General features: G+C 41.6%; 1 long non-coding RNA gene across 2 annotated transcripts; it reads right to left on the bottom strand.

Moving 5' to 3' along the window:
- Positions 1-16,996: 16,996 nt before the first annotated feature.
- Positions 16,997-22,669, bottom strand: LOC123077206 (uncharacterized). 2 transcript variants are annotated; one of them, XR_006436478.1, is made up of 4 exons: positions 22,378-22,669; positions 21,164-21,343; positions 17,461-21,013; positions 16,997-17,373 (listed from the first exon to the last, which is right to left on the bottom strand). It is a non-coding gene; the product is annotated as an uncharacterized lncRNA (long non-coding RNA). The 2 variants fall into 2 exon arrangements; XR_006436477.1 differs by having other exon boundaries at positions 20,170-21,013; positions 22,378-22,664.
- Positions 22,670-24,077: the final 1,408 nt, after the last annotated feature.

Below are 24,077 nucleotides of genomic sequence, written 5' to 3'. Positions count from 1 at the left end.
CTTTTCATGTTATCCTTTGGCAAGCTCCTCGTGTTTGAAAGATCATGATACATATATCCAATTGGATGTAAGTTAGCATGGGTCATTATTGTTGACATCACCTAAAGGTGAATACGTTGGGAGGCAGTACAATAAGCCCCTATCTTTCTCAGTGTCCGGCTGAAGCTCCACAACCACAAGTATTTCATGAGTGTTAGCAATTATAGGAGACTACAAGATAGTTGAGTATGTGAACTTGCTTTTAAGCTCTGACATAGGCTCTTTCTGATGTTATGATAAATTGCAATTGCTTGAATGACTGAGATTATAGTTTGTTAGTTCCGAATGAAGTTTTTGAACCATACTTGACATTGTGAATTGATCGTTACTTGAACATAAGAAATCATATGACAATATCTATTTATGTTGCTGTTATGAGAATAATCATGATGCCTTCATGTCCGTATTTTATTTTCTATCGACGCCTCTACCTCTAAACATGAGGACATATTTATTGTTATCGGCTTTCGCTTGAGGACACGCGAGGTCTAAGCTTGGGGGAGTTGATACATCCATTTTGCATCATGCTTTTATATCGATATTTATCGCATTATGGGCTGTTATTACACGTTATGTCACAATACTTATGGCTATTCTCTCTTATTTTACAAGGTTTACATAAGGAGGGAGAATGTCGGCAGCTGGAATTTTGGGCTGGAAAAGGAGCAAATATTAGAGGCCTATTCTGCGTAACTCCAAAAGTCCTGAAACTCCACGGAATATCTTACAATAAATAATAAAAAATCCTCGCCAAAGATGAAGGCCAGGGGGCCCACACCCTGTCCACGAGGGTGGGGGGCGCGCCCCCCTCCTAGGGCGCGCCCCCTACCTCGTGGGCCCCCTGGTGGCTCTCCGATGCCCCCCTTCTGCTATATGGAGTCTTTCGTCCAGAAAAAAATAAGAAGCAACCTCTCGGGATGAAACTCCACCGCCACGAGGCGGAACCTTGGCGGAACCAATCTAGGGCTCCGGCAGAGCTGTGCTGCCGGGGACACTTCCCTCCGGGAGGGGGAGATCATCGCCATCATCATCACCAACGCTCCTCTCATCGGGAGAGGGCAATCTCCATCAACATCTTCACCAGCACCACCTCCTCTCAAACCCTAGTTCATCTCTTGTGTCCAATTCTTGTCTCCAAGTCCGGGATTGGTACTAGTAGGTTGCTAGTAGTGTTGATTACTCCTTGTAGTTGATGCTAGTTGGTTTATTTGGTGGAAGATCATATGTTCAAATACTTTATGCATATTAATACCCCTCTGATTATGCACATGAATATGCTTTGTGAGTAATTACGTTTGTTCCTGAGGACATGGGAGAAGTCTTGCTATTAGTAGTCATGTGAATTTGGTATTCGTTCGATATTTTGATGAGATGTATGTTGTCTTTTCCTCTAGTGGTGTCATGTGAACGTCGACTACATGACACTTCACCATTATTTGGGCCTAGAGGAAGGCATTGGGAAGTAATAAGTAGATGATGGGTTGCTAAAGTGACAGAAGCTTAAACCCTAGTTTATGCGTTGCTTCGTAGGGGGCTGATTTGGAACCATATGTTTCATGCTATGGTTAGGTTTACCTTAATACTTTTGTTGTAGTTGCGGACGCTTGCAATAGAGGTTAATCATAAGTGGGATGTTTGTTCAAGTAAGAACAGCACCCAAGCACCGGTCCACACACATATCAAATTATCAAAGTACCGAACACGAACCATATGAACGTGATGAAAACTAGCTTGATGATATTCCCAATGTGTCCTCGGGAGCGCTTTTCCTATTATAAGAGTTTGTCCAGGCTTGTCCTTTGCTACAAAAAGGATTGGGCCACCTTGCTGCACTTTATTTACTTTTGTTACTTGTTGCTCGTTACAAATTATCTATCACAAAACTATCTGTTACCACTTATTTCAGTACTTGCACAGAATACCTTGCTGAAAACCGCTTATCATTTCCTTCTGCTCCTCGTTGGGTTCGACACTCTTACTTATCGAAAGGACTACGATAGATCCCCTATACTTGCGGGTCATCAGTGGTCAAGTAGAATTGAGCAATAGAGAGCTCAAATTAATTTTGCAAAAGACTATTAATAGATCTAGGAAGAATTGGTCCAAGAAACTTGATGATGCATTATGGGCCTATAGAACTGCTTATAAAAATCCTATGGGTATGGCTCCGTATAAGATGGTTTATGGAAAAGCATGTCACTTACCTCTCAAACTTGAACATAAAGCGTATTGGGCTATTAAAGAGCTCAATTATGTTTTCAAACTTGCCGGTGAGAAGAGGTTATTTGATATTAGCTCACTTGATGAATGGAGAACCCAAGCATATGAGAACGCCAAGTTGTTTAAAGAAAAAGTTAAAAGATGGCATGACAAAAGAATACAAAAGCGAGAATTTAACATAGGTGATTATGTGTTGCTATTCAACTCTCGTTTAAGATTTTTTGCAGGAAAACTTCTCTCTAAGTGGGAAGGTCCTGACGTTATCGAGGAGGTCTATCGTTCCGGTGCCATAAAAATCAACAACTTCGAAGGCACAAATCCGAAGGTGGTGAACGGTCAAAGAATCAAACATTATATCTCAGGTAAATCCTATAAATGTTGGAACTAATATTATTCAGACCATAACCCCGGAGGAATACATAAGGAACACTTTCTAGAACGTTCCAGACTCCGAAAAGGAATAGGTATGTGGTACGGTAAGTAAACCGACTCCAAGACAATTCTAATGGCAATTTCTATCCGTTTTGGAATATTTAAGAATTTTGGAAAGCAAGAAGTAATCTGGGAAGGACACGAGGCCTCCACGAGGGTGGAGGGCGTGCCCTCCCTTACTGGGCGCGCCCCCTGTCTCGTGGGCACCTCGTGTGCCTCCCGGACTCCGTTTTCTTGCACGATACATATTTTGATCGGTAAAAATTCATTATATAATCTCCCGAAGGTTTCGACCACCGTATCACGCAAATATCCTCTGTTTTCATTTCGAGCTGTTTTTCTGACAGATATAGAGCATCATGATGTCATCCTCCTTCAACAATGAAGACAAGGATGCTTGGCTATTGCAGATAGAGCTGAAAAGAGAAGAACCGGAGGAGATCAACAAGGATGCAGGGATTAAGAAGGCCATGGAGGATCAAGCTCCGGCGGCGGAAGAAGAGAACATCCCTCATCCTATACCTAACCTATTTACCCCAATTGAGATTGAAGCTTTCAAGATGATTGAGTTAGCTCGCATACAAAATAAATATCTCACACGAGAAAATATTCTGTTGAAGGATCATATCGTCGCAATCAAGGGCATTATCCGCAAGTTGGAGGAGCTTTTACGCTCGATGTGCGACTATCCACCATCATCATCACCACCTTCGTCACCTCTGAGGACATAATCACATGGGTATGGGCACTCCCCTTGGCAACTGCCAAGCTTGGGGGAGGTGCCCCGGTATCGTATTACCATCACACTCCTATCTTTACCGTTTTACTTAGTTCGATCATTTTAGTAATATCTTGATCAAGTAGAATAAAGTTTTGGTATGAATTAGTTTTGAGTTTTGCTTTGTCATCTCTTTATATAATCGAGTTCGTGAGCTATATAATAAAGATTAGTGTTGAGTCAAGGGCTTTGCTACTTTGCTATGATCTTGAGGAAATAGAAAGAATAAATAAATAAAGAGTTCATATTGATCTTATGGATAGTAATGACTTCACATATAAAGAGTATGAGGCATAAAAGTTGTTGAGAGTTGATAAACATAGTTTTGGTCATCGTTGCATTTAATAGGAAGTAATAAAGAAAGAGAGGCTTCACATATAAATATACTATCTTGGACATCTTTATGATTGTGAGCAGTCATTAAGTATGACATGCTAAAGAGTTGATGTTGGACAAGGAAGACAACGTAATGGTTTATGTTTTCTCACATCTCAGTTAAAGTATATCGTCATGGATCTTCCTAACATGTTGAGCTTGCCTTTCCCCCTCATGCTAGCCAAAAATTCCTTGCACCAAGTAGAGATACTACTTGTGCTTCCAAATATCCTTAAACCCAGTTGTGCCATGAGAGTCCACTATACCTACCTATGGATTGAGTAAGATCCTTCAAGTAAGTTGTCATCGGTGCAAGCAATAAAAATTGCTCTCTAAATATGTATGACTTATTAATGTGGGAGAAAATAAACTTTATACGATCGTGTGATATGGAAGTAATAAAAGCGACGGACTGCATAATAAAGGTTCATATCACAAGTGGCAATATAAAGTGACGTTCTCTTGCATTAAGATTTTGTGCATCCAACCATAAAAGCGCATGACAATCTTTGCTTCCCTCTGCGAAGGGCCTATCTTTTACTTTATGCCTTTTATATTATGCAAGAGTCGAGGTGATCTTCACCTTTCCCTTTTTCATTTTATCCTTTGGCAAGCACCTCGTCTTGGAAAGATCCTAATATATATATATATATATATATATATATATATCTCCAATTGGATGTAAGTTAGCATGAGTTATTATTGTTGACATCACCCAAAGGTGAATACGTTGGGAGGCGAAACTATAAGCCCCTATCTTTCTCAGTGTCCGATTAAAACTCCATAACCACAAGTATTGCGTGAGTGTTAGCAATTGTAAAAGACTATATGATAGTTGAGTATGTGGACTTGCTGAAAAGCTCTATTTTAGACTCTTTCCGATGTTATGATAAATTGCAATTGCTTCAATGACTGAGATTATAGTTTGTTAGTTCTCAATGAAGTTTCTGAACCATACTTGACATTGTGAATAGATTGTTACTTGAGCATAAGAAATCATATGACAAAATCTATGTACGTTGTTGTTATGAGAATGATCATGATACCCTCATGTCCTTATTTTATTTTTATCGACACCTCTACCTCTAAACATGTGGACATATTTTTCGATATCGGCTTCCGCGTGAGGACAAGCAAGGTCTAAGCTTGGGGGAGTTGATAAGTCCATTTTGCATCATGCTTTTATATTGATATTTATTGCATTATGGGCTGTTATTACACATTATGCTACAATACATATGGCTATTCTCTCTTATTTTACAAGGTTTATCATGAAGGGGGAGAATGCCGGCAGCTGGGATTCTGGCTGGAAAAGGAGCAAATATTGGAAACCTATTCTGCACAGCTCCAAAAGTCCTGAAACTCCACGAAAGTCATTTTTGGAATTTATAAGAATTATTGAGCGAAAGAAGTACCAGAGGGGGCCCACACCCTGGCCAGGAGGGTGGGGGCGCGCCCTCCCTTACTGGGCGCGCCCCTGTCTCCTAGGCCCCCTGGTGGCCCTCCGGTGCCCCTCTTCTGCTATATGAAGGCTTTTACCCTAGAAAAAATCATAAGAAAGCTTACGGGAAGAAACTCCGCCGCCACGAGGCGGAACCTTGGCGGAACCAATCTAGAGCTCCGGCGGAGCTGTTCTGCTGGGGAAACTTCCCTCCGGGAGGGGGAAATCATCACCATCGTCATCACCAACGATCCTCTCATCGGGAGGGGGCCAATCTCCAAACATCTTCACCAGCACCATCTCCTCTCAAAACCCTAGTTCATCTCTTGTATCCAATCTTGTATCAAAACCACAAATTGGTACCTGTGGGTTGCTAGTAGTGTTGATTACTCCTTGTAGTTGATGCTAGTTGGTTTAATTTATTTGGTGGAAGATCATATGTTCAGATCCTTAATGCATATTAATACTCCTCTGATCATGAACATGAATATGCTTTGTGAGTAGTTACGTTTGTTCCTGAGGACATGGGTGAAGTCTTGCTATTAGTAGTCATGTGAATTTGGTATTCATTCGATATTTTGATGAGATGTATGTTGTCTCTCCTCTAGTGGTGTTATGTGAACATCGAATACATGACACTTCACCATTATTTGGGCCTAGAGGAAGGCATTGGGAAGTAATAAGTAGATGATGGGTTGCTAGAGTGACAGAAGCTTAAACCCTAGTTTATGCGTTGCTTCGTAAGGGGCTGATTTGGATCCACTAGTTTAATGCTATGGTTAGGTTTACCTTAATACTTCTTTTGTAGTTGCGGATGCTTGCAATAGGGGTTAATCATAAGTGGGATGCTTGTCCAAGTAAGGGCAGTACCCAAGCACCGGTCCACCCACATATCAAATTATCAAAGTACCGAACGCGAATCATATGACCGTGATGAAACTGGCTTGACGATAATTCCCATGTGTCCTCGGGAGCGCTTTTCTCATTATAAGAAATTGTACAGGCTTGTCCTTTGCTACAAAAAGGATTGGGCCACCTTGCTGCACCTTATTTACTTTTATTGCTTGTTACCCGTTACGAATTATCTTAACACAAAACTATCTATCACCTACAATTTCAGTGCTTGCAGAGAAAACCTTACTGAAAACCGCTTGTCATTTCCTTCTGCTCCTCGTTGGGTTCGACACTCTTACTTATCGAAAGGACTACGATAGATCCCCTTTACTTGTGGGTCATCAGGTCTATGCGTAGTTGATATGCACGAGTAGAACACAAAGAGTTGTGGGCGATAATAGTCATACTGCTTACCACCAACGTCTTATTTTGATTCGGCGGTATTATTGGATGAAGCGGCCTGGACCAACATTACATGACCACGTTCATGAGACCGGTTCTACCGATGTGCTTTTGCACACAGGTGGCTGACAGGTGTCTGTTTCTCCAACTTTAGTTGAATCGAATTTGACTACGGGCGATCCTTGTTGAAGGTTAAAACAGCACACTTGATGAAAAATCGTTGTGGTTTGGATGCATAGGTAAGAACGGTTCTTGCTAGAAGCCCGTAGCAGCCACGTAAAACTTGCAAGAACAAAGTAGAGGACGTCTAACTTGTTTTTGTAGGGCACGTTGTGATGTGATATGGTCAATACATGATGTGATATAAGTTATTGTATGAGATGATCATGCTCTTTAAAAGTTATCGGCAACTGGCAGGAGCCTTATGGTTGTCGCTTTATTGTATGAAATGCAATCGCCATGTAATTGCTTTACTTTATCATTATGCGGTAGCGATAGTTGTAGAAGCAATAGTTGGCGAGACGACAACAACGCTACGATGGAGATCAAGGTGTCAAGCCGGTGACGATGGAGATCATGACGGTGCTTTGGAGATGGAGATCAAAGGCACAAGATGATGATGGCCATATCATGTCACATATTTTGATTGCATGCGATGTTTATCTTTTATGCATCTTATTTTGCTTAGTACGGCGGTAGCATTATAAGATGACCCCTTAACTAAATTTCAAGGTATAAGTGTTCTCCCTGAGTATGCACCGTTGCTACAGTTCGTCGTGCCGAGACACCACGTGATAATCGGATGTGATAAGCTCTACGTTCACATACAACGGGTGCAAGCCAGTTTTGCACGTGCAGAATACTTGGGTTAAACTTGATGAGCCTAGCATTGATGACCCACAAGTATAGGGGATCGCAACAGTTTTCGAGGGTAGAGTATTCAACCCAAATTTATTGATTCGACACAAGGGGAGCCAAAGAATACTCTCAAGTATTAGCAGTTGAGTTGTCAATTAAACCACACCTGGATAACTTAATATCTGCAGCAAAGTATTTAGTAGCAAAGTAGTATGATAGTAATGGTAACAGTAGCAAAAGTAACGATAGCAGTTTTGTAGTAATTGTAACAGTAGCAACGGTAAAGTAAATAAGCAAAGCACAATATGTGAAAAGCTCGTAGGCATTGGATTAGTGATGGATAATTATGTCGGATGCAATTCCTCATGTAATAGTTATAATCTAGGGTGACACAGAACTAGCTCCAATTCATCAATGTAATGTAGGCATGTATTCCGAATATAGTCATACGTGCTTATGGAAAAGAACTTGCATGACATCTTTTGTCCTACCCTCCCGTGGCAGCGGAGTCCTAATGGAAGCTAAGGGATATTAAGGCCTCCTTTTAATAGAGTACCGGACCAAAGAATTAGCACTTAGTGAATACATGAACTCCTCAAACTACGGTCATCACCGAGAAGTATCCCGATTATTGTCACTTCGGGGTTGTCGGATCATAACACATAATAGGTGACTATAGACTTGCAAGATAGGATCAAGAACTCACATATATTCATGAAAACATAATAGGTTCAGATCTGAAATCATGGCACTCAGGCCCTAGTGACAAGCATTAAGCATAGCAAAGTCATAGCAACATCAATCTCAGAACATAGTGGATACTAGGGATCAAACCCTATCAAACCTAACTTGATTACATTGTAAATCTCATCCAACCCATCACCGTCCAGCAAGCCTACGATGGAATTACTCACAAGCCTACGATGGAATTACTCACGCACGGCAGTGAGCATCATGAAATTGGTGATGGAGGATGGTTGATGATGACGACGGCGACGAATCCCCCTCTCCGAAGCCCCGAATGGACTCCAGATCAGCCCTCCCGAGAGAGATTACGGCTTGGCGGCGGCTCCGTAACGTAAAACGCGATGAAACTTTCTCTCTGATTTTTTCTCTGCGAAAGCAAATATATAGAGTTGGAGTTGAGGTCGGTGGACATCCAGGGGGCCCACGAGGCAGGGGGCGCGCCCAGGGGGAGGGGGCGCGCCCCCCACCCTCGTGGACAGGGTGTGGGCCCCGTGGCCTTGATTCTTTCGCCAGTATTTTTTATATTTTCCAAAAATAATCCCCGTGGATTTTCAGGTCATTCCGAGAACTTTTGTTTCTGCACAAAGATAACACCATGGCAATTCTGCTAAAAATAGCGTCAGTCCGGGTTAGTTTCATTCAAATCATGCAACAAGAGTCCAAAACAAGGGCAAAAGTGTTTGGAAAAGTAGATACGTTGGAGACGTATCAACTCCCCCAAGCTTAAACCTTTGCTTGTCCTCAAGCAATTCAGTTGATAAACTGAAAATGATAAAGAAAAACTTTTACAAACTCGGTGTGCTCTTGTTGTTGTAAATATGTAAAGCCAGCATTCAAGTTTTCAGCAAAGATTATGAACTAACCATATTCACAATAACACTTAGGTCTCATGTTTACTCATATCAATAGCATAACCAACTAGCGAGCAATAATAATAAATCTCAGATGACAACACTTTCTCAAAACAATCATAATATGATATGACAAGATGGTATCTCGCTAGCCCTTTCTGAGACAGCAAAACATAAATGCAGAGCACCTTTAAAGATCAAGGACTGACTAAACATTGTAATTCATGGTAAAAGAGATCCAGTCAAGTCATACCCAATATAAACTAATAATAATGCATGCAAATGACAGCGGTGCTCTCCAGCGGGTGCTTTTTAATAAGAGGGTGATGACTCAACATAAAAGTAAATAGATAGGCCCTTCGCAGAGGGAAGCAGGGATTTGTAGAGGTGCCAGAGCTCGATTTTAAAATAGAGATGAATAACATTTTGAGCGGTATACTTTCACTGTCAACATAACAACTTTGAGATCTCGATATCTTCCATGCTACACACATTATAGGCGGTTCCCAAACATAATGGTAAAGTTTATACTCCCCCACCACCAACAAGCACACTCCACAGCTGATCCAAAACAACTAGTACCGTCCAACTAACAACAATCCTGGGGGAGTTTTGTTTGCAATTATTTTGATTTGATTTGCATAAAGCATGGGACTGGGCATCCCGGTTACCAGCCATTTTCTTGTGAATGAGGAGCGGAGTCCACTCCTCTTGAGAATAACCCACCTAGCATGGAAGATACAGACAGCCCTAGTTGATACATGAGCTGCTCGAGCATACAAAACATAATTTCATTTGAAGGTTTGGAGTTTGGCACTTAAAAATTTACTTGGAACGGCAGGTAGATACCACATATGGGAAGGTATGGTGGACTCATATGAAATAACTTTGGGGTTTATGGAGTTTGGATGCACAAGCAGTATTCCCGCTTAGTACAAGTGAAGGCTAGCAGAAGACCAGGAAGCGACCAACTGAGAGAGCGACAACAGTCATAAACATGCATTAAAATTAATCAACATTGAGTGCAAGCATGAGTAGGATATAATCCACCATGAACATAAATATCGTGAAGGTTATGTTGATTTGTTTCAACTACATGCGTGAACATGTGCCAAGTCGAGTCACTCGAATCATTCAAAGTAGGATACCACCCTATCATACCACATCACAACCATTTTAATAGCATGTTGGCACACAATGTAAACCATTATAAGCTCCTAGCTAATTAAGCATGGCATAAGCAACTATAATCTCTAATTGTCATTGCAAACATGTTTATTCATAATAGGCTGAATCAGGAACGATGAACTAACCATATTTACAAAAACAAGAGAGGTCGAGTTCATACCAGCTTCTCTCATCTCAATCAGTCCATCATATTTCATCATTATTGCCTTTCACTTGCACGACCGAACGGTGTGTATAATAATAATAGTGCACGTGCATTGGACCAAGCTGGAATCTGCAAGCATTCAACTCAAGGGAGAAGACAAGGTAATATGGGCTCTTGGTTAAATCAACAATCATGCATATTAGGGCCACTAAACATTTTCATTATGGTCTTCTCCTCTCGACCCCCAAAGGAAAGAAAATAAAATAAAACTATTTACAGGGGAAAGCTCCCAACAAGCAAAAGAAGAACGAGAAATATTTTTGGGTTTTCATTTTAATTATTACTACAAGCATGGAAATTAAACTAACTAATTTTTTTGTTTTGGTTTTTCTTAAGGTTTATTAAACACACAAGAAGAAAGCTAGAAAAAAGAAATTAAACTAGCATGGATGGTACAATGAAAAAGTATGAGCACCGACAACTAGAATAAGTGTGTGAACATGAATGTAATGTCGGTGAGAGATACGTACTCCCCCAAGCTTAGGCTTTTGGCCTAAGTTGGTCTATGCCCATGGATCATAGCTACTCTCTCCAGTGTACTGAGGAGTGTCATCATATTGCCACTGGCTGGCGATCTCCTCCGGATCCCACTGATAAGATGATGGACGATAAGGATCAAGTTGTGGTTCTGGCTCAGGCTCTGGAGTTGATGTCTGGCCACGGAGCGCGTAGACAGCCTCCGGTAAGACGAGATAATTAAGGGCCTGCAGTTAAATCAAACAAAGAGGGCACAGGCAAGATAATAATCTCATTGTGTTTCTTATTAAATCTCAAATTATACAGAAGCATCTTATCATCATTGCTAACTATAAACTCATGTGCTACCATGCTCTTATAATCTAGAAAAACAGAAGGTAGCAACTTTTCTTCTTTCTCATAACGCCTAATAGGTATGTTAAAATGTTTAGCAAGGCGCGTAGCATAGACACCTCCAAAGATAGGGCCCTTTGTACGGTTCAGACTTAATCGTTTAGCAATAACGGCACCCATACTAAAAGAGTTGTCACAAAATAAGGCATGGAACAAAATAATGATATCAGGGACAATGAGGTTTCTACAGTTTCCGCGACCAATTAGGCATCGACTAGCAAATATGGCAAAGTAGCGTAAAACAGGAAAATGTATGCTAGTAATTCTCGCATCGGAAACCTTCCTCGATTCCCCTACAGTAATAGTATCAATAAAACCATCCACATCTTTACGATGTGGTTCCTCTAAGCTGCCCTCGAAGGGTATTTTGCAAACCGTGCAAAAATTACGTAATGACATCTCCCTAGCCTCATCCTATAAATGAAAAGCTACTGAAGGAGGTGATTTCTTAGGATAATAGTAGATGTTTTGCACGAAAGTATTGGTGAGTAAGAGATACTGTTCAATCCGGTCGTGGAGGAAGTTGGTTAGGCCCGCATTATCAACCAATGAATAAAAGTCATCACAAATCCCAGCTGCTCTTAAGAAATTATCACATGGCCACTCACACGGCCTTACTTCCGCTACGCGAGGAAGATTATACTTGGCCTTTTATTTCTCCTTAGCTTGTTTATCCTTGGAGCCTTGGCTAGAAGAGCCCCTAAAAAATCTCTTCATCATTTTCTGAAAATTTCTGAAATTTTTAGTAACTCAAAATAAAAGTGAATCAAACTAGACAAGATTGATAGCAACTACTCCCACAAGTGCCTAGAGCCTATATCATGCATTAGAATTACTAGGGACCATATAAATTTGACATGCAAGCTCAAGAACAGGGTCATCTAGGCAGCAAAAATTTGCAATGAATAAAGCACTAGAACAAAAACTAATTGGACCATTGGAGGAGTCACATACCAAGGAACAATCTCCCAAAGCAGTTTTGTGAATGGAGCTTTGAGCAAGGAGATCAAAAATTACAGCAAAATGAGCTAGAACTCGTGCTTGGGCTGGATGGTGATTTTTTTGGGAGGAAGATGAAGTGTGTGGGTGCAGGAATAAGTGGAGGGGGGCCACCATGGGCCCACGAGGCAGTGGGGCGCGCCCTGGACCCTCGTGGCCAGGTGCCAGCTCCCCCTGCTGTGTTCTCAGTGCCAAATATTCAATATTCCGGAAAAAAAATCATACTAAATTGGCAGGGCATTTGAAGAACTTTTATTTTCGGGGTATTTTTTATTGCATGGATAATTCGAAAAACAGACAGATAATACTATTTTTGCTTTATTTATTCTAAATAACAAAAAGTAAGAAAAGGGTACAAAAGGTTGTGCCTTCTAGTTTCATCCATCTCATGATCATCAAAAGGAATCCACTAACAAGGTTGATCAAGTCTTGCTAACAAAATCATTTTGAATAACATGGAACTGGAGAAATTTCGAATAACACTAGGTTACCTCAACGGGGATATGAACATCCCCAATTAATAAGAATATCATATTTCTTCTTAACAATAGGAAGAGAAAATTCAAAACCTCCAATAATAATAGTTGGACTTTCCAATAGAATTGATGCTACGAACTTGAGGTTGTTTCCTCCGAAAATGTACCGTATGCTCATTACCATTAACATGAAAAGTGACATTGCCTTTGTTGCAATCAATAACAGCCCCTGCAGTATTCAAAAAGGGTCTACCAAGGATAATAGACATACTATCGTCCTCGGGAATATCAAGAATAACAAAGTCCGTTAAGATAGTGACATTTGCAACCACAACAGGCACATCCTCACAAATACCGACATGTATAGCAGTTGATTTATCAGCCATTTGCAAAGATATTTCAGTAGGTGTCAACTTATTCAATTCAAGTCTACGATATAAAGAGAGAGGCATAACACTAACACCGGCTCCAAGATCACATAAAGCAGTTTTAACATAGTTTCTTTTAATGGAGCATGGTATAGTTGGTACCCCTGGATCTCCAAGTTTCTTTGGTACTCCACCTTTAAAAGTGTAATTAGCAAGCATGATGGAAATTTCAGCTTCCGGTATCTTTCTTTTATTTGTAATAATATCCTTCATATATTTAGCATAAGGATTTACTTTAAGCATATCAGTTAAGCGCATACGTAAGAAGATAGGTCTAATCATTTCAGCAAAGCGCTCAAAATCCTCATCATCCTTTTTCTTGGATGGCTTAGGAGGAAAAGGCATGGGTTTCTGAACCCATGGTTCTCTTTCTTTACCGTGCTTCCTAGCAACAAAGTCTCTCTTATCATAACGTCGATTCTTTGATTCTGGGTTATCAAGATCAACGACAGGTTCAATCTCTACATCATTATTATTGCTAGGTTGAGCATCAACATGAACATTATCATTAACATTATCACTAGGTTCATGTTCATCACCTGATTGTGTTTCAGCATCAGAAATAGAAATATCATTAGGATTCTCAGGTGTGTCTACAATAGGTTCACTAGAAGCATGCAAAACCCTATCATTTTTCTTTTTCTTCTTTTTAGAAGGACTAGGTGCATCTAAATTATTCCTCTGAGAATCTTGCTCAATTCTCTTAGGGTGGCCTTCAGGATACAAAGGTTCCTGAGTCATTTTACCAGTTCTAGTAGCCACTCTAACAACAAAATCATGTTTATTATTTAATTCATTGAGCAAATCACTTTGAGCTTTAAGTACTTGTTCTGCTTGAGTGGTAACCATAGAAGCATATTTACTAATGAGTTTAAGTTCACCTTTAACTCTAGCCATATAATCACTCAAGCGTCCAATCATGAAAGCATTATTCTTTAATTCTCTACCAACATAAGCATTAAAACTTTCTTGTCTAGCCATAAAGTCATCAAATTCATCCAAACATTGGCTAGGGAACTTAGTAGACGGGATTTCAACTTTATCATATCTATAGAGAGAATTTACCTTTACTACCTGTGTCGGGTTATCAAGACAATGTGTTTCTTCAATAGGTGGTAGATTAAGACCATGTATTTCTTCAACAGGAGGTAAATTCTTAACATCTTCAGCTTTAATACCTTTTTCTTTCATAGATTTCTTTACCTCTTGCATATCTTCAGGACTGAGAAATAGAACACCCCTCTTCTTCGGAGTTGGTTTAAGAATAGGTTCAGGTTTTGGCTCAATTGGCTCAGGAATCGGCTCGGGAAGAGTCCAATTATTTTCATTAGTCAACATATTATTCAATAGCAATTCAGCTTGATCGACTGTTCTTTCCCTGAAAACACAACCAACACAACTATCCAAGTGGTCCTTGGAAGCATCGGTTAGTCCATTATAAAAGATATCAAGTATTTCATTTTTCTTAAGAGGATGATCAGGCAACGCATTAAGTAATTAGAGAAGCCTCCCCCAAGCTTGTGGGAGACTCTCTTCTTCAATTTGCACAAAATTATATATTTCCCTCAAAGCAGCTTGTTTCTTATGAGCAAGGAAATATTTAGCCAAGAAGTAATAAATCATATCCTGAGGACAACGCACACAACCAGGATCAAGAGAATTAAACCAAGTTTTAGCATCACCCATGTAACATCCCGGGTGTCAAGCTACAGCCGACTCCTGCTAATGGTGCCACGCCGTCATAATTAAATTTTGCTAATCATCACCTTGTCCCAAACCGACCTCAAATTCAAATTAAAAGACAAGTCAAAATATTGTTTCTCCAAACTATAATACTAAAATGTTCGCATTTTAGTATAAATCCCCCTGATCTTTGTCATGTTAAAACCAACATTATTTAAGTTGTTAAAATGCCCCTAGAAAATAAACAGTGGACCAACAGCCATTTTAACCGACCTTTTCAATCTCTAAAAATGCTTAAGCAACTCCAAAATGCTTGGAGACTTGTTGTACAAGACCAAAATACTGCAATGGAATTATGTACCAAGTTCCACCCCTGGAAAAATTCATTTAGTACTCCAACTAGATGCAAAATAGAGGCTAGAAAAGAAAATAGAAAAGAAAAGTGAAAATACTAAATCCTACCGGGTGCGTGGGCTGAGAGTGCTACAATACATGGGCCAGCCCACCTTGAGGCTTTTCCCTTCCTATACAGTGCAGAGGAGGAGGCAGGGGCGCGCCATGGCGCACATCCACGCCTCCATGGCCGCGGATGTCGCCGTGTCGATCATCCGCCGACACCCCTGAGTAGGATAAGATCCCCCGTCGCGGTAGACAAACCCTAGCACACCATATCCCTCTCGCTCGCCCTCCTCTTCTCCGTCTAGATCGCGCCCGAGCCGTTGTTGCCGCGCCATCATTGTCCTCGCGGCCATTGGCCTCCCCGGCGCTCGGGAGGATGTCCAGGAGCTTCAGCATGGACGACTCCTTCGTCTAATTGCTTCGATTCGAGTAGTGGCGCCTCGGAAGCTCGCCATCGCCCGTCTTCTCCGCCACGGCCGCCGCATCTCGTCGACGAGCGCGAAGCGTCCGGCCACCTCCGCGCCTTCGGCCATGTCCACGAACCCCACCGTGAGCTCCTCCTCCACCACCCCTGCTTTGCCCCCTCGATCCACTCCGTTAGCCGCTGCTCCCGTGCCTGCCGTTTAGTCGCCCCGTGCTTCAGCCGCCATAGATGGGAGTTCGTCCTGTCCACGCACGCACTCGACCGTTCACACATGGCTGCGCTCGCGCACTCGCTCGCGCCGTGCCTACCGGCGATCCCCTGTCTCAGGTTGGACGCGCTCGTTGCGAGCTCCCAGCCGCCCCGGCCGCGCCCGCCGGCGCGTGCTGCGTGGTCACGCACGCCCGGGCCGTGCCCCGCGCGTAGCTGCTGCCCTACTGTCGTGCTGCTCGCCTGCTGCGTTGCTGCTTGCCTCGTCACTGCTGTTGCCCTTGCTATTGCCGCTGCGTTGCTACTCCTGCTATTGCACTACTGTTGATGCTCTGCTTGCTGCTCTTGCCGTTGCTCGCTGATGCTCTGCTGCTAGTGCTTGCTATGCTGCTGCTCTATCCTCCTGTCGCTGCTCTTCTAGTGCTGCTTACTGCTGCTCTATCTTCCTGCTACTACGTTGTTGGTTGCTGCTGCTAGTGACCATGGCCGCCTTGGTTCTCCGATGTGTGCTGGCCGTGGCACAACCACTACATGTCAGGATGGCCTTGTCCAATTAGTTTAGTGTTAATCACTAGTTAGGTTAGCTACTAGTCATATTCTCTACTCCTAATGTCACAGTTGGTAGTCTCCGTTCCGGGTTTATTTTCGTCCCACCTACCATAGGTTTTTTTGGTACCTGCTCCCACCTAACGCTGAGCCGTGTAGAACCAAGAAAAACCTCCTGCCGAGTCCCCCACCCACCCCCACACGCCTAACCTCCGGTCGCACCCAAGACAAACGAACGAAAAAAATCTACGAAAATAAACTAGCGAAAAAAAAACCGGCAAAAATTAACCAGCGAAAAAAAACCCTAAACCAATCGCACGCGTCTCTACTCCCAGCGTCAAAGTCATACATGGAAACAAACCCAAAGATTCCTAATATTAATATGGAAACAAACCCAAAGGTTCCTAATGTTAATATGGAAACAAACCGAAAAAATCAGCACCCTCGTAGCTTTCGTCCCACCCTCGCACCCTGATTACGTACTAAACATAATTAGCCTTCCTCCCACCCTCGTAAGTGCAAAAATACTATACATGGAAAAAACCGTAGAATCCTAACAATAATTACCCTAATTGTTACATACTAAACATCAGGCACAAGATAAGGAAAGCACCGACAAGATTGATAACGCCTTCAAACATCTCCACCATATTTGGTAGGAGTACGTATTTAAACAGCTTCTATTACAGGATTGGTCATTCATGAACACCCCTGCCTCAAGTACTCACCATCAAGCACAGGCGATACATAGCTGGGAGATCACGCTGGAGATCACACATGGTCACCATGGAGGTCACATGAGGTCATCAACATGTCAACCTCGCTTTCATCACCTGGAGGTGAGTTCACCTTTTGACAAAGCCATCTATTTCTCCGATGTGGTGCCATCTTTCTTGTGAATCTTCATAGTCCTGATATATGCATTATCAATTTATTTAGTTCTCACAAAACGATTTTCATAATTTCTGCAATTCATAGGCCAGATAGGTTGTAATTACACAAGTCACATGCATATCCACCGCTGGTGGGCCGTGCTTCTCTCGTTCTTCCCAAGAACAACGAGGGTCTGTTCTCCAGGAACTTTCAACTTGGGCAATAAGAAATGCAACCTCACCAAGCAAACTTGTAGAAATTCATTAAAATTTAGATGTCTGGAGAAGACAATAATGTGTGCATGGAGGAGAAACTACGTTTTTTTAGCAACTAGAGGAGAAACTACGTATGTAGGTAATTATTATTTATTTTTCTTTGTTTATGAACCATGTTGTTGAAGTTTCAAAGGGACTTAATCACTATCCCTGCACCATTTATTACTACAGTATTGTATTTTGCCCAACCACGGTGCTGAAGGTTCAAAGGTCATTAATCATTATACATGCAACATTTTCTTATAAGATGTCGGAGGATAAGGGAAAAAGAGATGTGTATTTTCTAACAATGTGTAGACATAATGTCTTAATTGATGATTTGAAGGTGACCATCTTGTAATCTTAAATTTTGTTGTGGAACAGTCATATGGAATGTTCATATGTGAACCGTCCACCCAATTAGCTACAATGGTTCCTACAGCCAGTACCATGATAGCATTGGAGCCAGGGGAGCATGTGGGAACTTCAAATGGTATTTACCCTTTCACACGATGTTTTTACCATTGAAGTATGGTCATCTATAGATCTAGATTTATTAAGTCTAACCATGTGCTGGGTATATTGCTTCAAATGTGGGTCATGGATTTACCAAATTACACACTGGGCATGCAGAAAATCCTACAACACCTCAAGGAACACCGAGTGGTGCTGAAGATATTGCTTCCAATGCAAGGCGAGATAGCCTAACACCCGAGCAAAGAGAAGAAATGAATGCGCGTCGAAGAGCATCTAGACAAAATAGAACTATTGAAGATAGGAATTCGAGCCAAAGCGCTGCCAGACAAAATCTGACAACAAAGGAGAGGCAAGAGATGAACGCCCGTAGAAGGGCAGCGAGTAAAAATATACCAGTTGAGCAGAGGCAAGAGATGGACGCCCGTCGAAGAGCACGCAGGCAGAGCATACCACTAGATGAGAGGAAGGCATTGCGGGCTCAGCGAAACGCAGACCTCGCAGCTAAGCGGAAGACCCCATACGCTGAATGCATTGCAATGCCTTGCCCATATGCATATCTCTAATGAATCACCATGTCTGTTACTGAAGTTTTCATGTGTCCAGCCTATATTTGCCAGTTACTTAATCATGCTTTGCAGAATTCAGTTGTAGATTGCTATTCTATTAGTCCTCTATGGAGGTGATTATGAAATGAAAGTTATACATATGTACTTGCACATAAAGTTATATAAACATTGAACCATTAATTAATTCCTAGGCATATGCATTTTTTAGTTCAATTCGATTTCTGACTCATTAGCCACAAGTTATATTTGTGTACAGTATTGAATAATGACATGCAATTGTGCATGGTAATGATTTTAAAACTGGCACTCTAGAGAATTTTTTGTGCTTCCAAGTTGCAATTAAACCCTTTGGTTGCCAGTATGTCTAGCAGTCTGTCTGAAAGTTCTTGAGCTATGACTTATATGTGTTGCAAGTCAGTGCAGAACCTTAACTATCGACATAATATTACTTCATGCAGTTTTAAAGGACATGATAAACATAAACATGTAGAGAAGACATGCAAATTATTATCCTATACCTAAATCAATGGCCCATAGTTCTAAGCTAACTGTTCTGCACCGAATTCCAACTGTACAACTCAGCTCTGCAGCAACTGATCATTGGGAGCTCTAACTCTACTATGATGACCTAGAAAATCAAGTCTTCTCCATGAACCGGAGGCAACTTAATCAATTTGTTATGAATGATTTATAGCTTGGTCCGCTTTTCCTACCCATCATCACCGCACATGCTTACAGCAGATTGAACGACAAAAGGACCGGTCGCCCCAGAACAAGATTCCTCACATTCGCTCGTTAAGATACTCGATTTGTTATATAAAACCAAAGTTCTATCTATTGTACTGAAGCCAATTTAATCAATTCATAGTTGACACTGATTTTCTTGTTATTGGCCATGGATTGAACCGGATATCGATAAAATTATCACTACGCACTGAATTCAATTTAATAAATTTTATAGTTGACAGACACCTAATTTTTTATTTTTATTATAACTTGTTATTGGCCATGGATTGAATATAATAGTTATCATATTATCTCTACGCCCACAAGCATAGTTCATGCTCCTCCCGAACTTGTTACTCTTCTGACCTTGGGCTCTTCATTGACATGACAACCTATCATGGACTATTTTCATATTTAACTAACATCCTTTAACAATACAAAATCTGAACTCTAAAGAGTCCATTGCAGTAGTTGAACTGCTAAATTTAAGCTTAGCTGATTAGGAACTAACTGATTCAATTTTGATGTAGATTCCAGGCATTAAAGTTTAGCTTCTGGAAATTGATGAAAAAAATGCCTAGCAAATACAAACCCAATTTATATTGATGACACTAATCCCGGTTTAGTTCCAGGAACACTTGAGCATTCTGTTCTTATCAATTGTATAAGCTATCTTAACCTTCGCATTCCCCAATAGCTTTTAGTTAAATGCATCTGTACTTCCCCAATAGAAAAGAAAAAGAAAAAAGGAGACACATAACATACAAAACAAAAACAAACGGATGCGAAAAAACACTTAAACAAGACTAACCGTGATGCAGTACGAGCAAAAGTCAAAACACCTCTGGTTTCCTGCCAGGTACTCTGCCAGAAATCACAAACTTGTTGATGCCAGTGAGTATCCAATCATACACAAGCGCACAGAAATCAAAACCACTTGTGCGCTTTGGATTAACAAGCAAGGTCAAAAACTCAATGTGAATCTGATCGCTGGAAGATGGAAAAAGGAAGCACGACATTGCGATCACCATGAAGCATATGAAAGTGCCTTCCTCGCTGTGAAAATCAGAAGATATGAGCATGTCTCCAAAGAAAGTAATGTTTGGCATTTCTGTCAAGCTGAACCGAGACAAAATGAAGTTCCTCCCACTATCCTTGTCTTGTGTCGCTAAATCACCACTGTCTAGCAGGCCCAACACACAAGGAACTGAATCCTTTGAGATAGGAATGATCTTCTCATCAGTAACAATGATTTGAGATGACACTGTGTCTACACATTCGACAATATAGCGGACAAATCGTGATGGGATATCAGTTTTCTCAAATTTCAGAAGAGGCTCAAACCCGTATTTTGAGATGACATCCTTCCGGCCACTGGGCATACCCCTCAAGATATCTACAAAGTATTTTGTGGAAAAGACGCTGCACACATGCCTCCCTGCCCCCATAACCTTTTGCCTCTAATTTTGCTAAAAGGCAATAATCATGAGTAGAATGTCAGGGGTAACTAACATAAAAAGAATGAAAGTGAAGAGAAAAAGAGGACCAAAAGAAGAATAGAGATAGACAGCTATGAGGACAAAAAAAGTGTAATACCTCAGTTTTAAGGTCGACATTCTTCCAGAATTTTGGAAAATCTCGAGTGATTTGATTGCCTGTTAGATGACATGAAAAAGATGTTTATATAATTATATCATATAATTCCGTAGCGGAAAGAAAAAAGAGAGAAAAGAAAGATGTGCATACCATAGGGCTAGAAAAAAATAGAAAAGAAGAGAAAGTGCATGAGAGAGAGAGATGGATACCTCCTTCCTAAAAAAACAAATAAAGCATCTTCTAATAACTTCTTCCTCCTAGATACAGATTCTTCATCACTATATGCAATGCTCTCATCACAACTCTCAGTGTTTGGGGGACTGTCATTAGGGTCGTAGTTGGGTTCATAGCATCCACTCGATGATCTCTGCCCCCAAGAATCCACAACCCTGTTGTTGAAAAAGTAAAACATGAAAGCAAACTGAAAAACTCCACATAGCTGACAAGAGAAAAGACTGAAAAACTCGGATGGGTGTTTCCCCCATTTTGCAGACACAAAGCTTCAACAGCCACTGCCTCGGTGCAAAAAAATGTTAGATTGAGAGTGCCATTTTTATCGAGTATGCATGAGCAACTTTCCCCTGGGAAATTGCTTTTAAAAAATCAGAAAATAAACGCTGGCAGGGTGCGCGCTGATCATTGTTACTCGGGAATTAATGACTTGGTAAAACTAGCTAACTATCCTACCCTATGTGTTAACTGAAGAAAGCGACACCTACTGGAACCTGAAAAAGACAGCTACTGAAGATGTTCCCTAAATTCTGGATTCTCTCTCCTCCCACCCCCACCCCCATCACTAAAATGTTGTGTGATAGACACAATCTGCACCTTAATTTCGAAACCATAGTAGGAGAGGAACACTGAATAAACTTACACCTAACACAAACGGCTGAGAGAGAGATGCTTGGCTGTTCAGAAATCACGGAAACACTTGGAACAAAATCCAACACTAGGAACTACTACCAAAGATCTCAACAACTACTTACAAAGAAATAACAAAACTGAATGGCACATCTGCCCAACACACACACCTGCGCACAAAAATGCCCATAATCTGAACACACACCCATACCCTAGCCCCAACCCACTTCGTGTGTGGATCCTAAGTACATACAAGTATACTCATATCAATCATTGTCACTAAAATGCCCATGATCTGAAGGACAAAGGGGAAACATGGTGAGGGCAAACCCCCTCCAAATTTTCGTATCCGCGAAATCGAGCTCGACAAAAATATCTGCTGAACTAATAACCCGGACGTTACTATGATTTCTCATCAAATTAGTCTGAAGGGCGATGAAAAAACAACCCCCACACATTAAGGGATCTGAGCGCGCCGTGCGCGGGGATGAACCCAGAGCTGCATGACTGAAATAACTAGAAATCAGAGCTCCAGAGAAGGGAAAGGGATAACTAGCCGTACCTCCGGCTCGAACGGCGCCGACGAACGGTTCCGACATCACCGGCGAAACCTTGCTGGTGGCGGGACTGGCAAAATATCTCCGCCGCCCTCTTCTCAGTACCTCCCTCTCTCCTTCCCCCCTGCTCCTCCACGACAGCTAGGCTCCAACTTCCCAGGGTTGTGCTGCGGCAGCTTCCCGCGCTCCATGACCTCCAGCTAACCCCTTGCCGCTGCTCACCGACGGTGGTGACCCCCGTCCACCGCCTCCGCCTCTCTCTTCTCTTCTGATAGGGGATGGGCTGCCGACCACCATCCAAAAAACAATTCAGAAAATCATGTGGGTGAAAACGGATCATTCCTAAAAAAAGGAGAAACGGATCCGGGTGTGGAGCAATACAACCCGAAAAGAAAAAAACTCAGACCCGACGCGAGCCAGACAGAGCCAAGGGGGACAGACGGGAGGGAGCGAGCTCAATAAACCAAAGAGAAAAGGCTGAAAAAAAAACCTTGACTTAGGCGGTATGAATCGAATCCTGAATTCTTTATTCATGAAAAAATTAGCTCTCGTATTTATCAATCCTGATCAATTTCTTCTTTAGACTAGATTGTCACAGTGGGAAAAAGGTTAACCCCGAACGGGATCACGTGTCATCTACATCTTCTTCCTCACTCTCTCTATCGCACGCCCGTGCAAACCCAAAAATATGCGGACAACATTACTAACCTGTCGCAGATAATAAGTGTGTTACTTAGTAGTGGTTACCTCTTTTATGGGCATGGTGGAGGAAGAGATTAGCATGCTTGACGTCGTGGATATTCATGCCGTATGTCTTCTCCCCACTTAAAGAGCACAGACATGTACGACGGTCTCGCTTAGTCAGTGAGAGAAGTTATGATCCTACTACTAAGGATTACCTATTTCTCAGCGCCCCAAGCTGGCCTAGATCGGTAGAAGGTTAGGGTTGACCGGAATCGATAAGTACGGAGTGCTAATTTCAGAGATTGTTCAGGGTTTAAGTCAAACGGGCTCTACAAGTTTAAGTCAGAACAAAATAGTGCTATGATTTGTGCAGATCCGGTGGTCACGGAAAATGGCCTGAAGCGAATTTAAAAATAGGAGACTGAAAATTACAAAAACTGTTCTTTTATACATACGAATTCGACATACAAAATTTAAAAGGCCCGTAGCAACACACGGACATTTTACTAGTGACAGGTAGGAACTCTCTTTAAATAAGTTAGATTTATTTATTAGATTAGATATAGCCTATGACATGTGGGCCACCACCTCTGTCCTTTTGACCAGTCAAATTGACTTGGTCAACCCGAATTAAAATAAAACCAGAAACTTCATAAATGTATAAAATCTTTGATAAATCACAGAAAATAATCCGTAACTCGGATGAAAAAGTTTTGTATATGAAAATTGCTCAGAACAATGAGACGAATCCAAACAAGCGGTCCGTTTACCTGTCAGATGCCTCTAACTATCTGAACATGTAACTTTTCCTCTCCGGTCATCTGTCTGACACAGGTCCGGAACTAGGAAAACATTCCCGGTTGACTCCCCCCTTCACCGGTATCGTGTAGCACCGTGTTAGAACATGTCTAGCTTTGCCTGTTGTCCTGTTATGCACTTGCTTGCTATGTATTTACTGTTTCTCCCCCCACTTCTCTTCGGTAGACCCCGTGGCGGCTGCCGATGCCGCTGTGATCGACTA

The sequence above is a fragment of the Triticum aestivum genome, chromosome 3D, assembly GCF_018294505.1.
Source record: "Triticum aestivum cultivar Chinese Spring chromosome 3D, IWGSC CS RefSeq v2.1, whole genome shotgun sequence".
Classification (NCBI taxonomy): domain Eukaryota; kingdom Viridiplantae; phylum Streptophyta; class Magnoliopsida; order Poales; family Poaceae; genus Triticum; species Triticum aestivum.
Note: the sequence above shows the minus strand (reverse complement) of the source record. Positions and strands in the feature narration are given on the sequence as shown.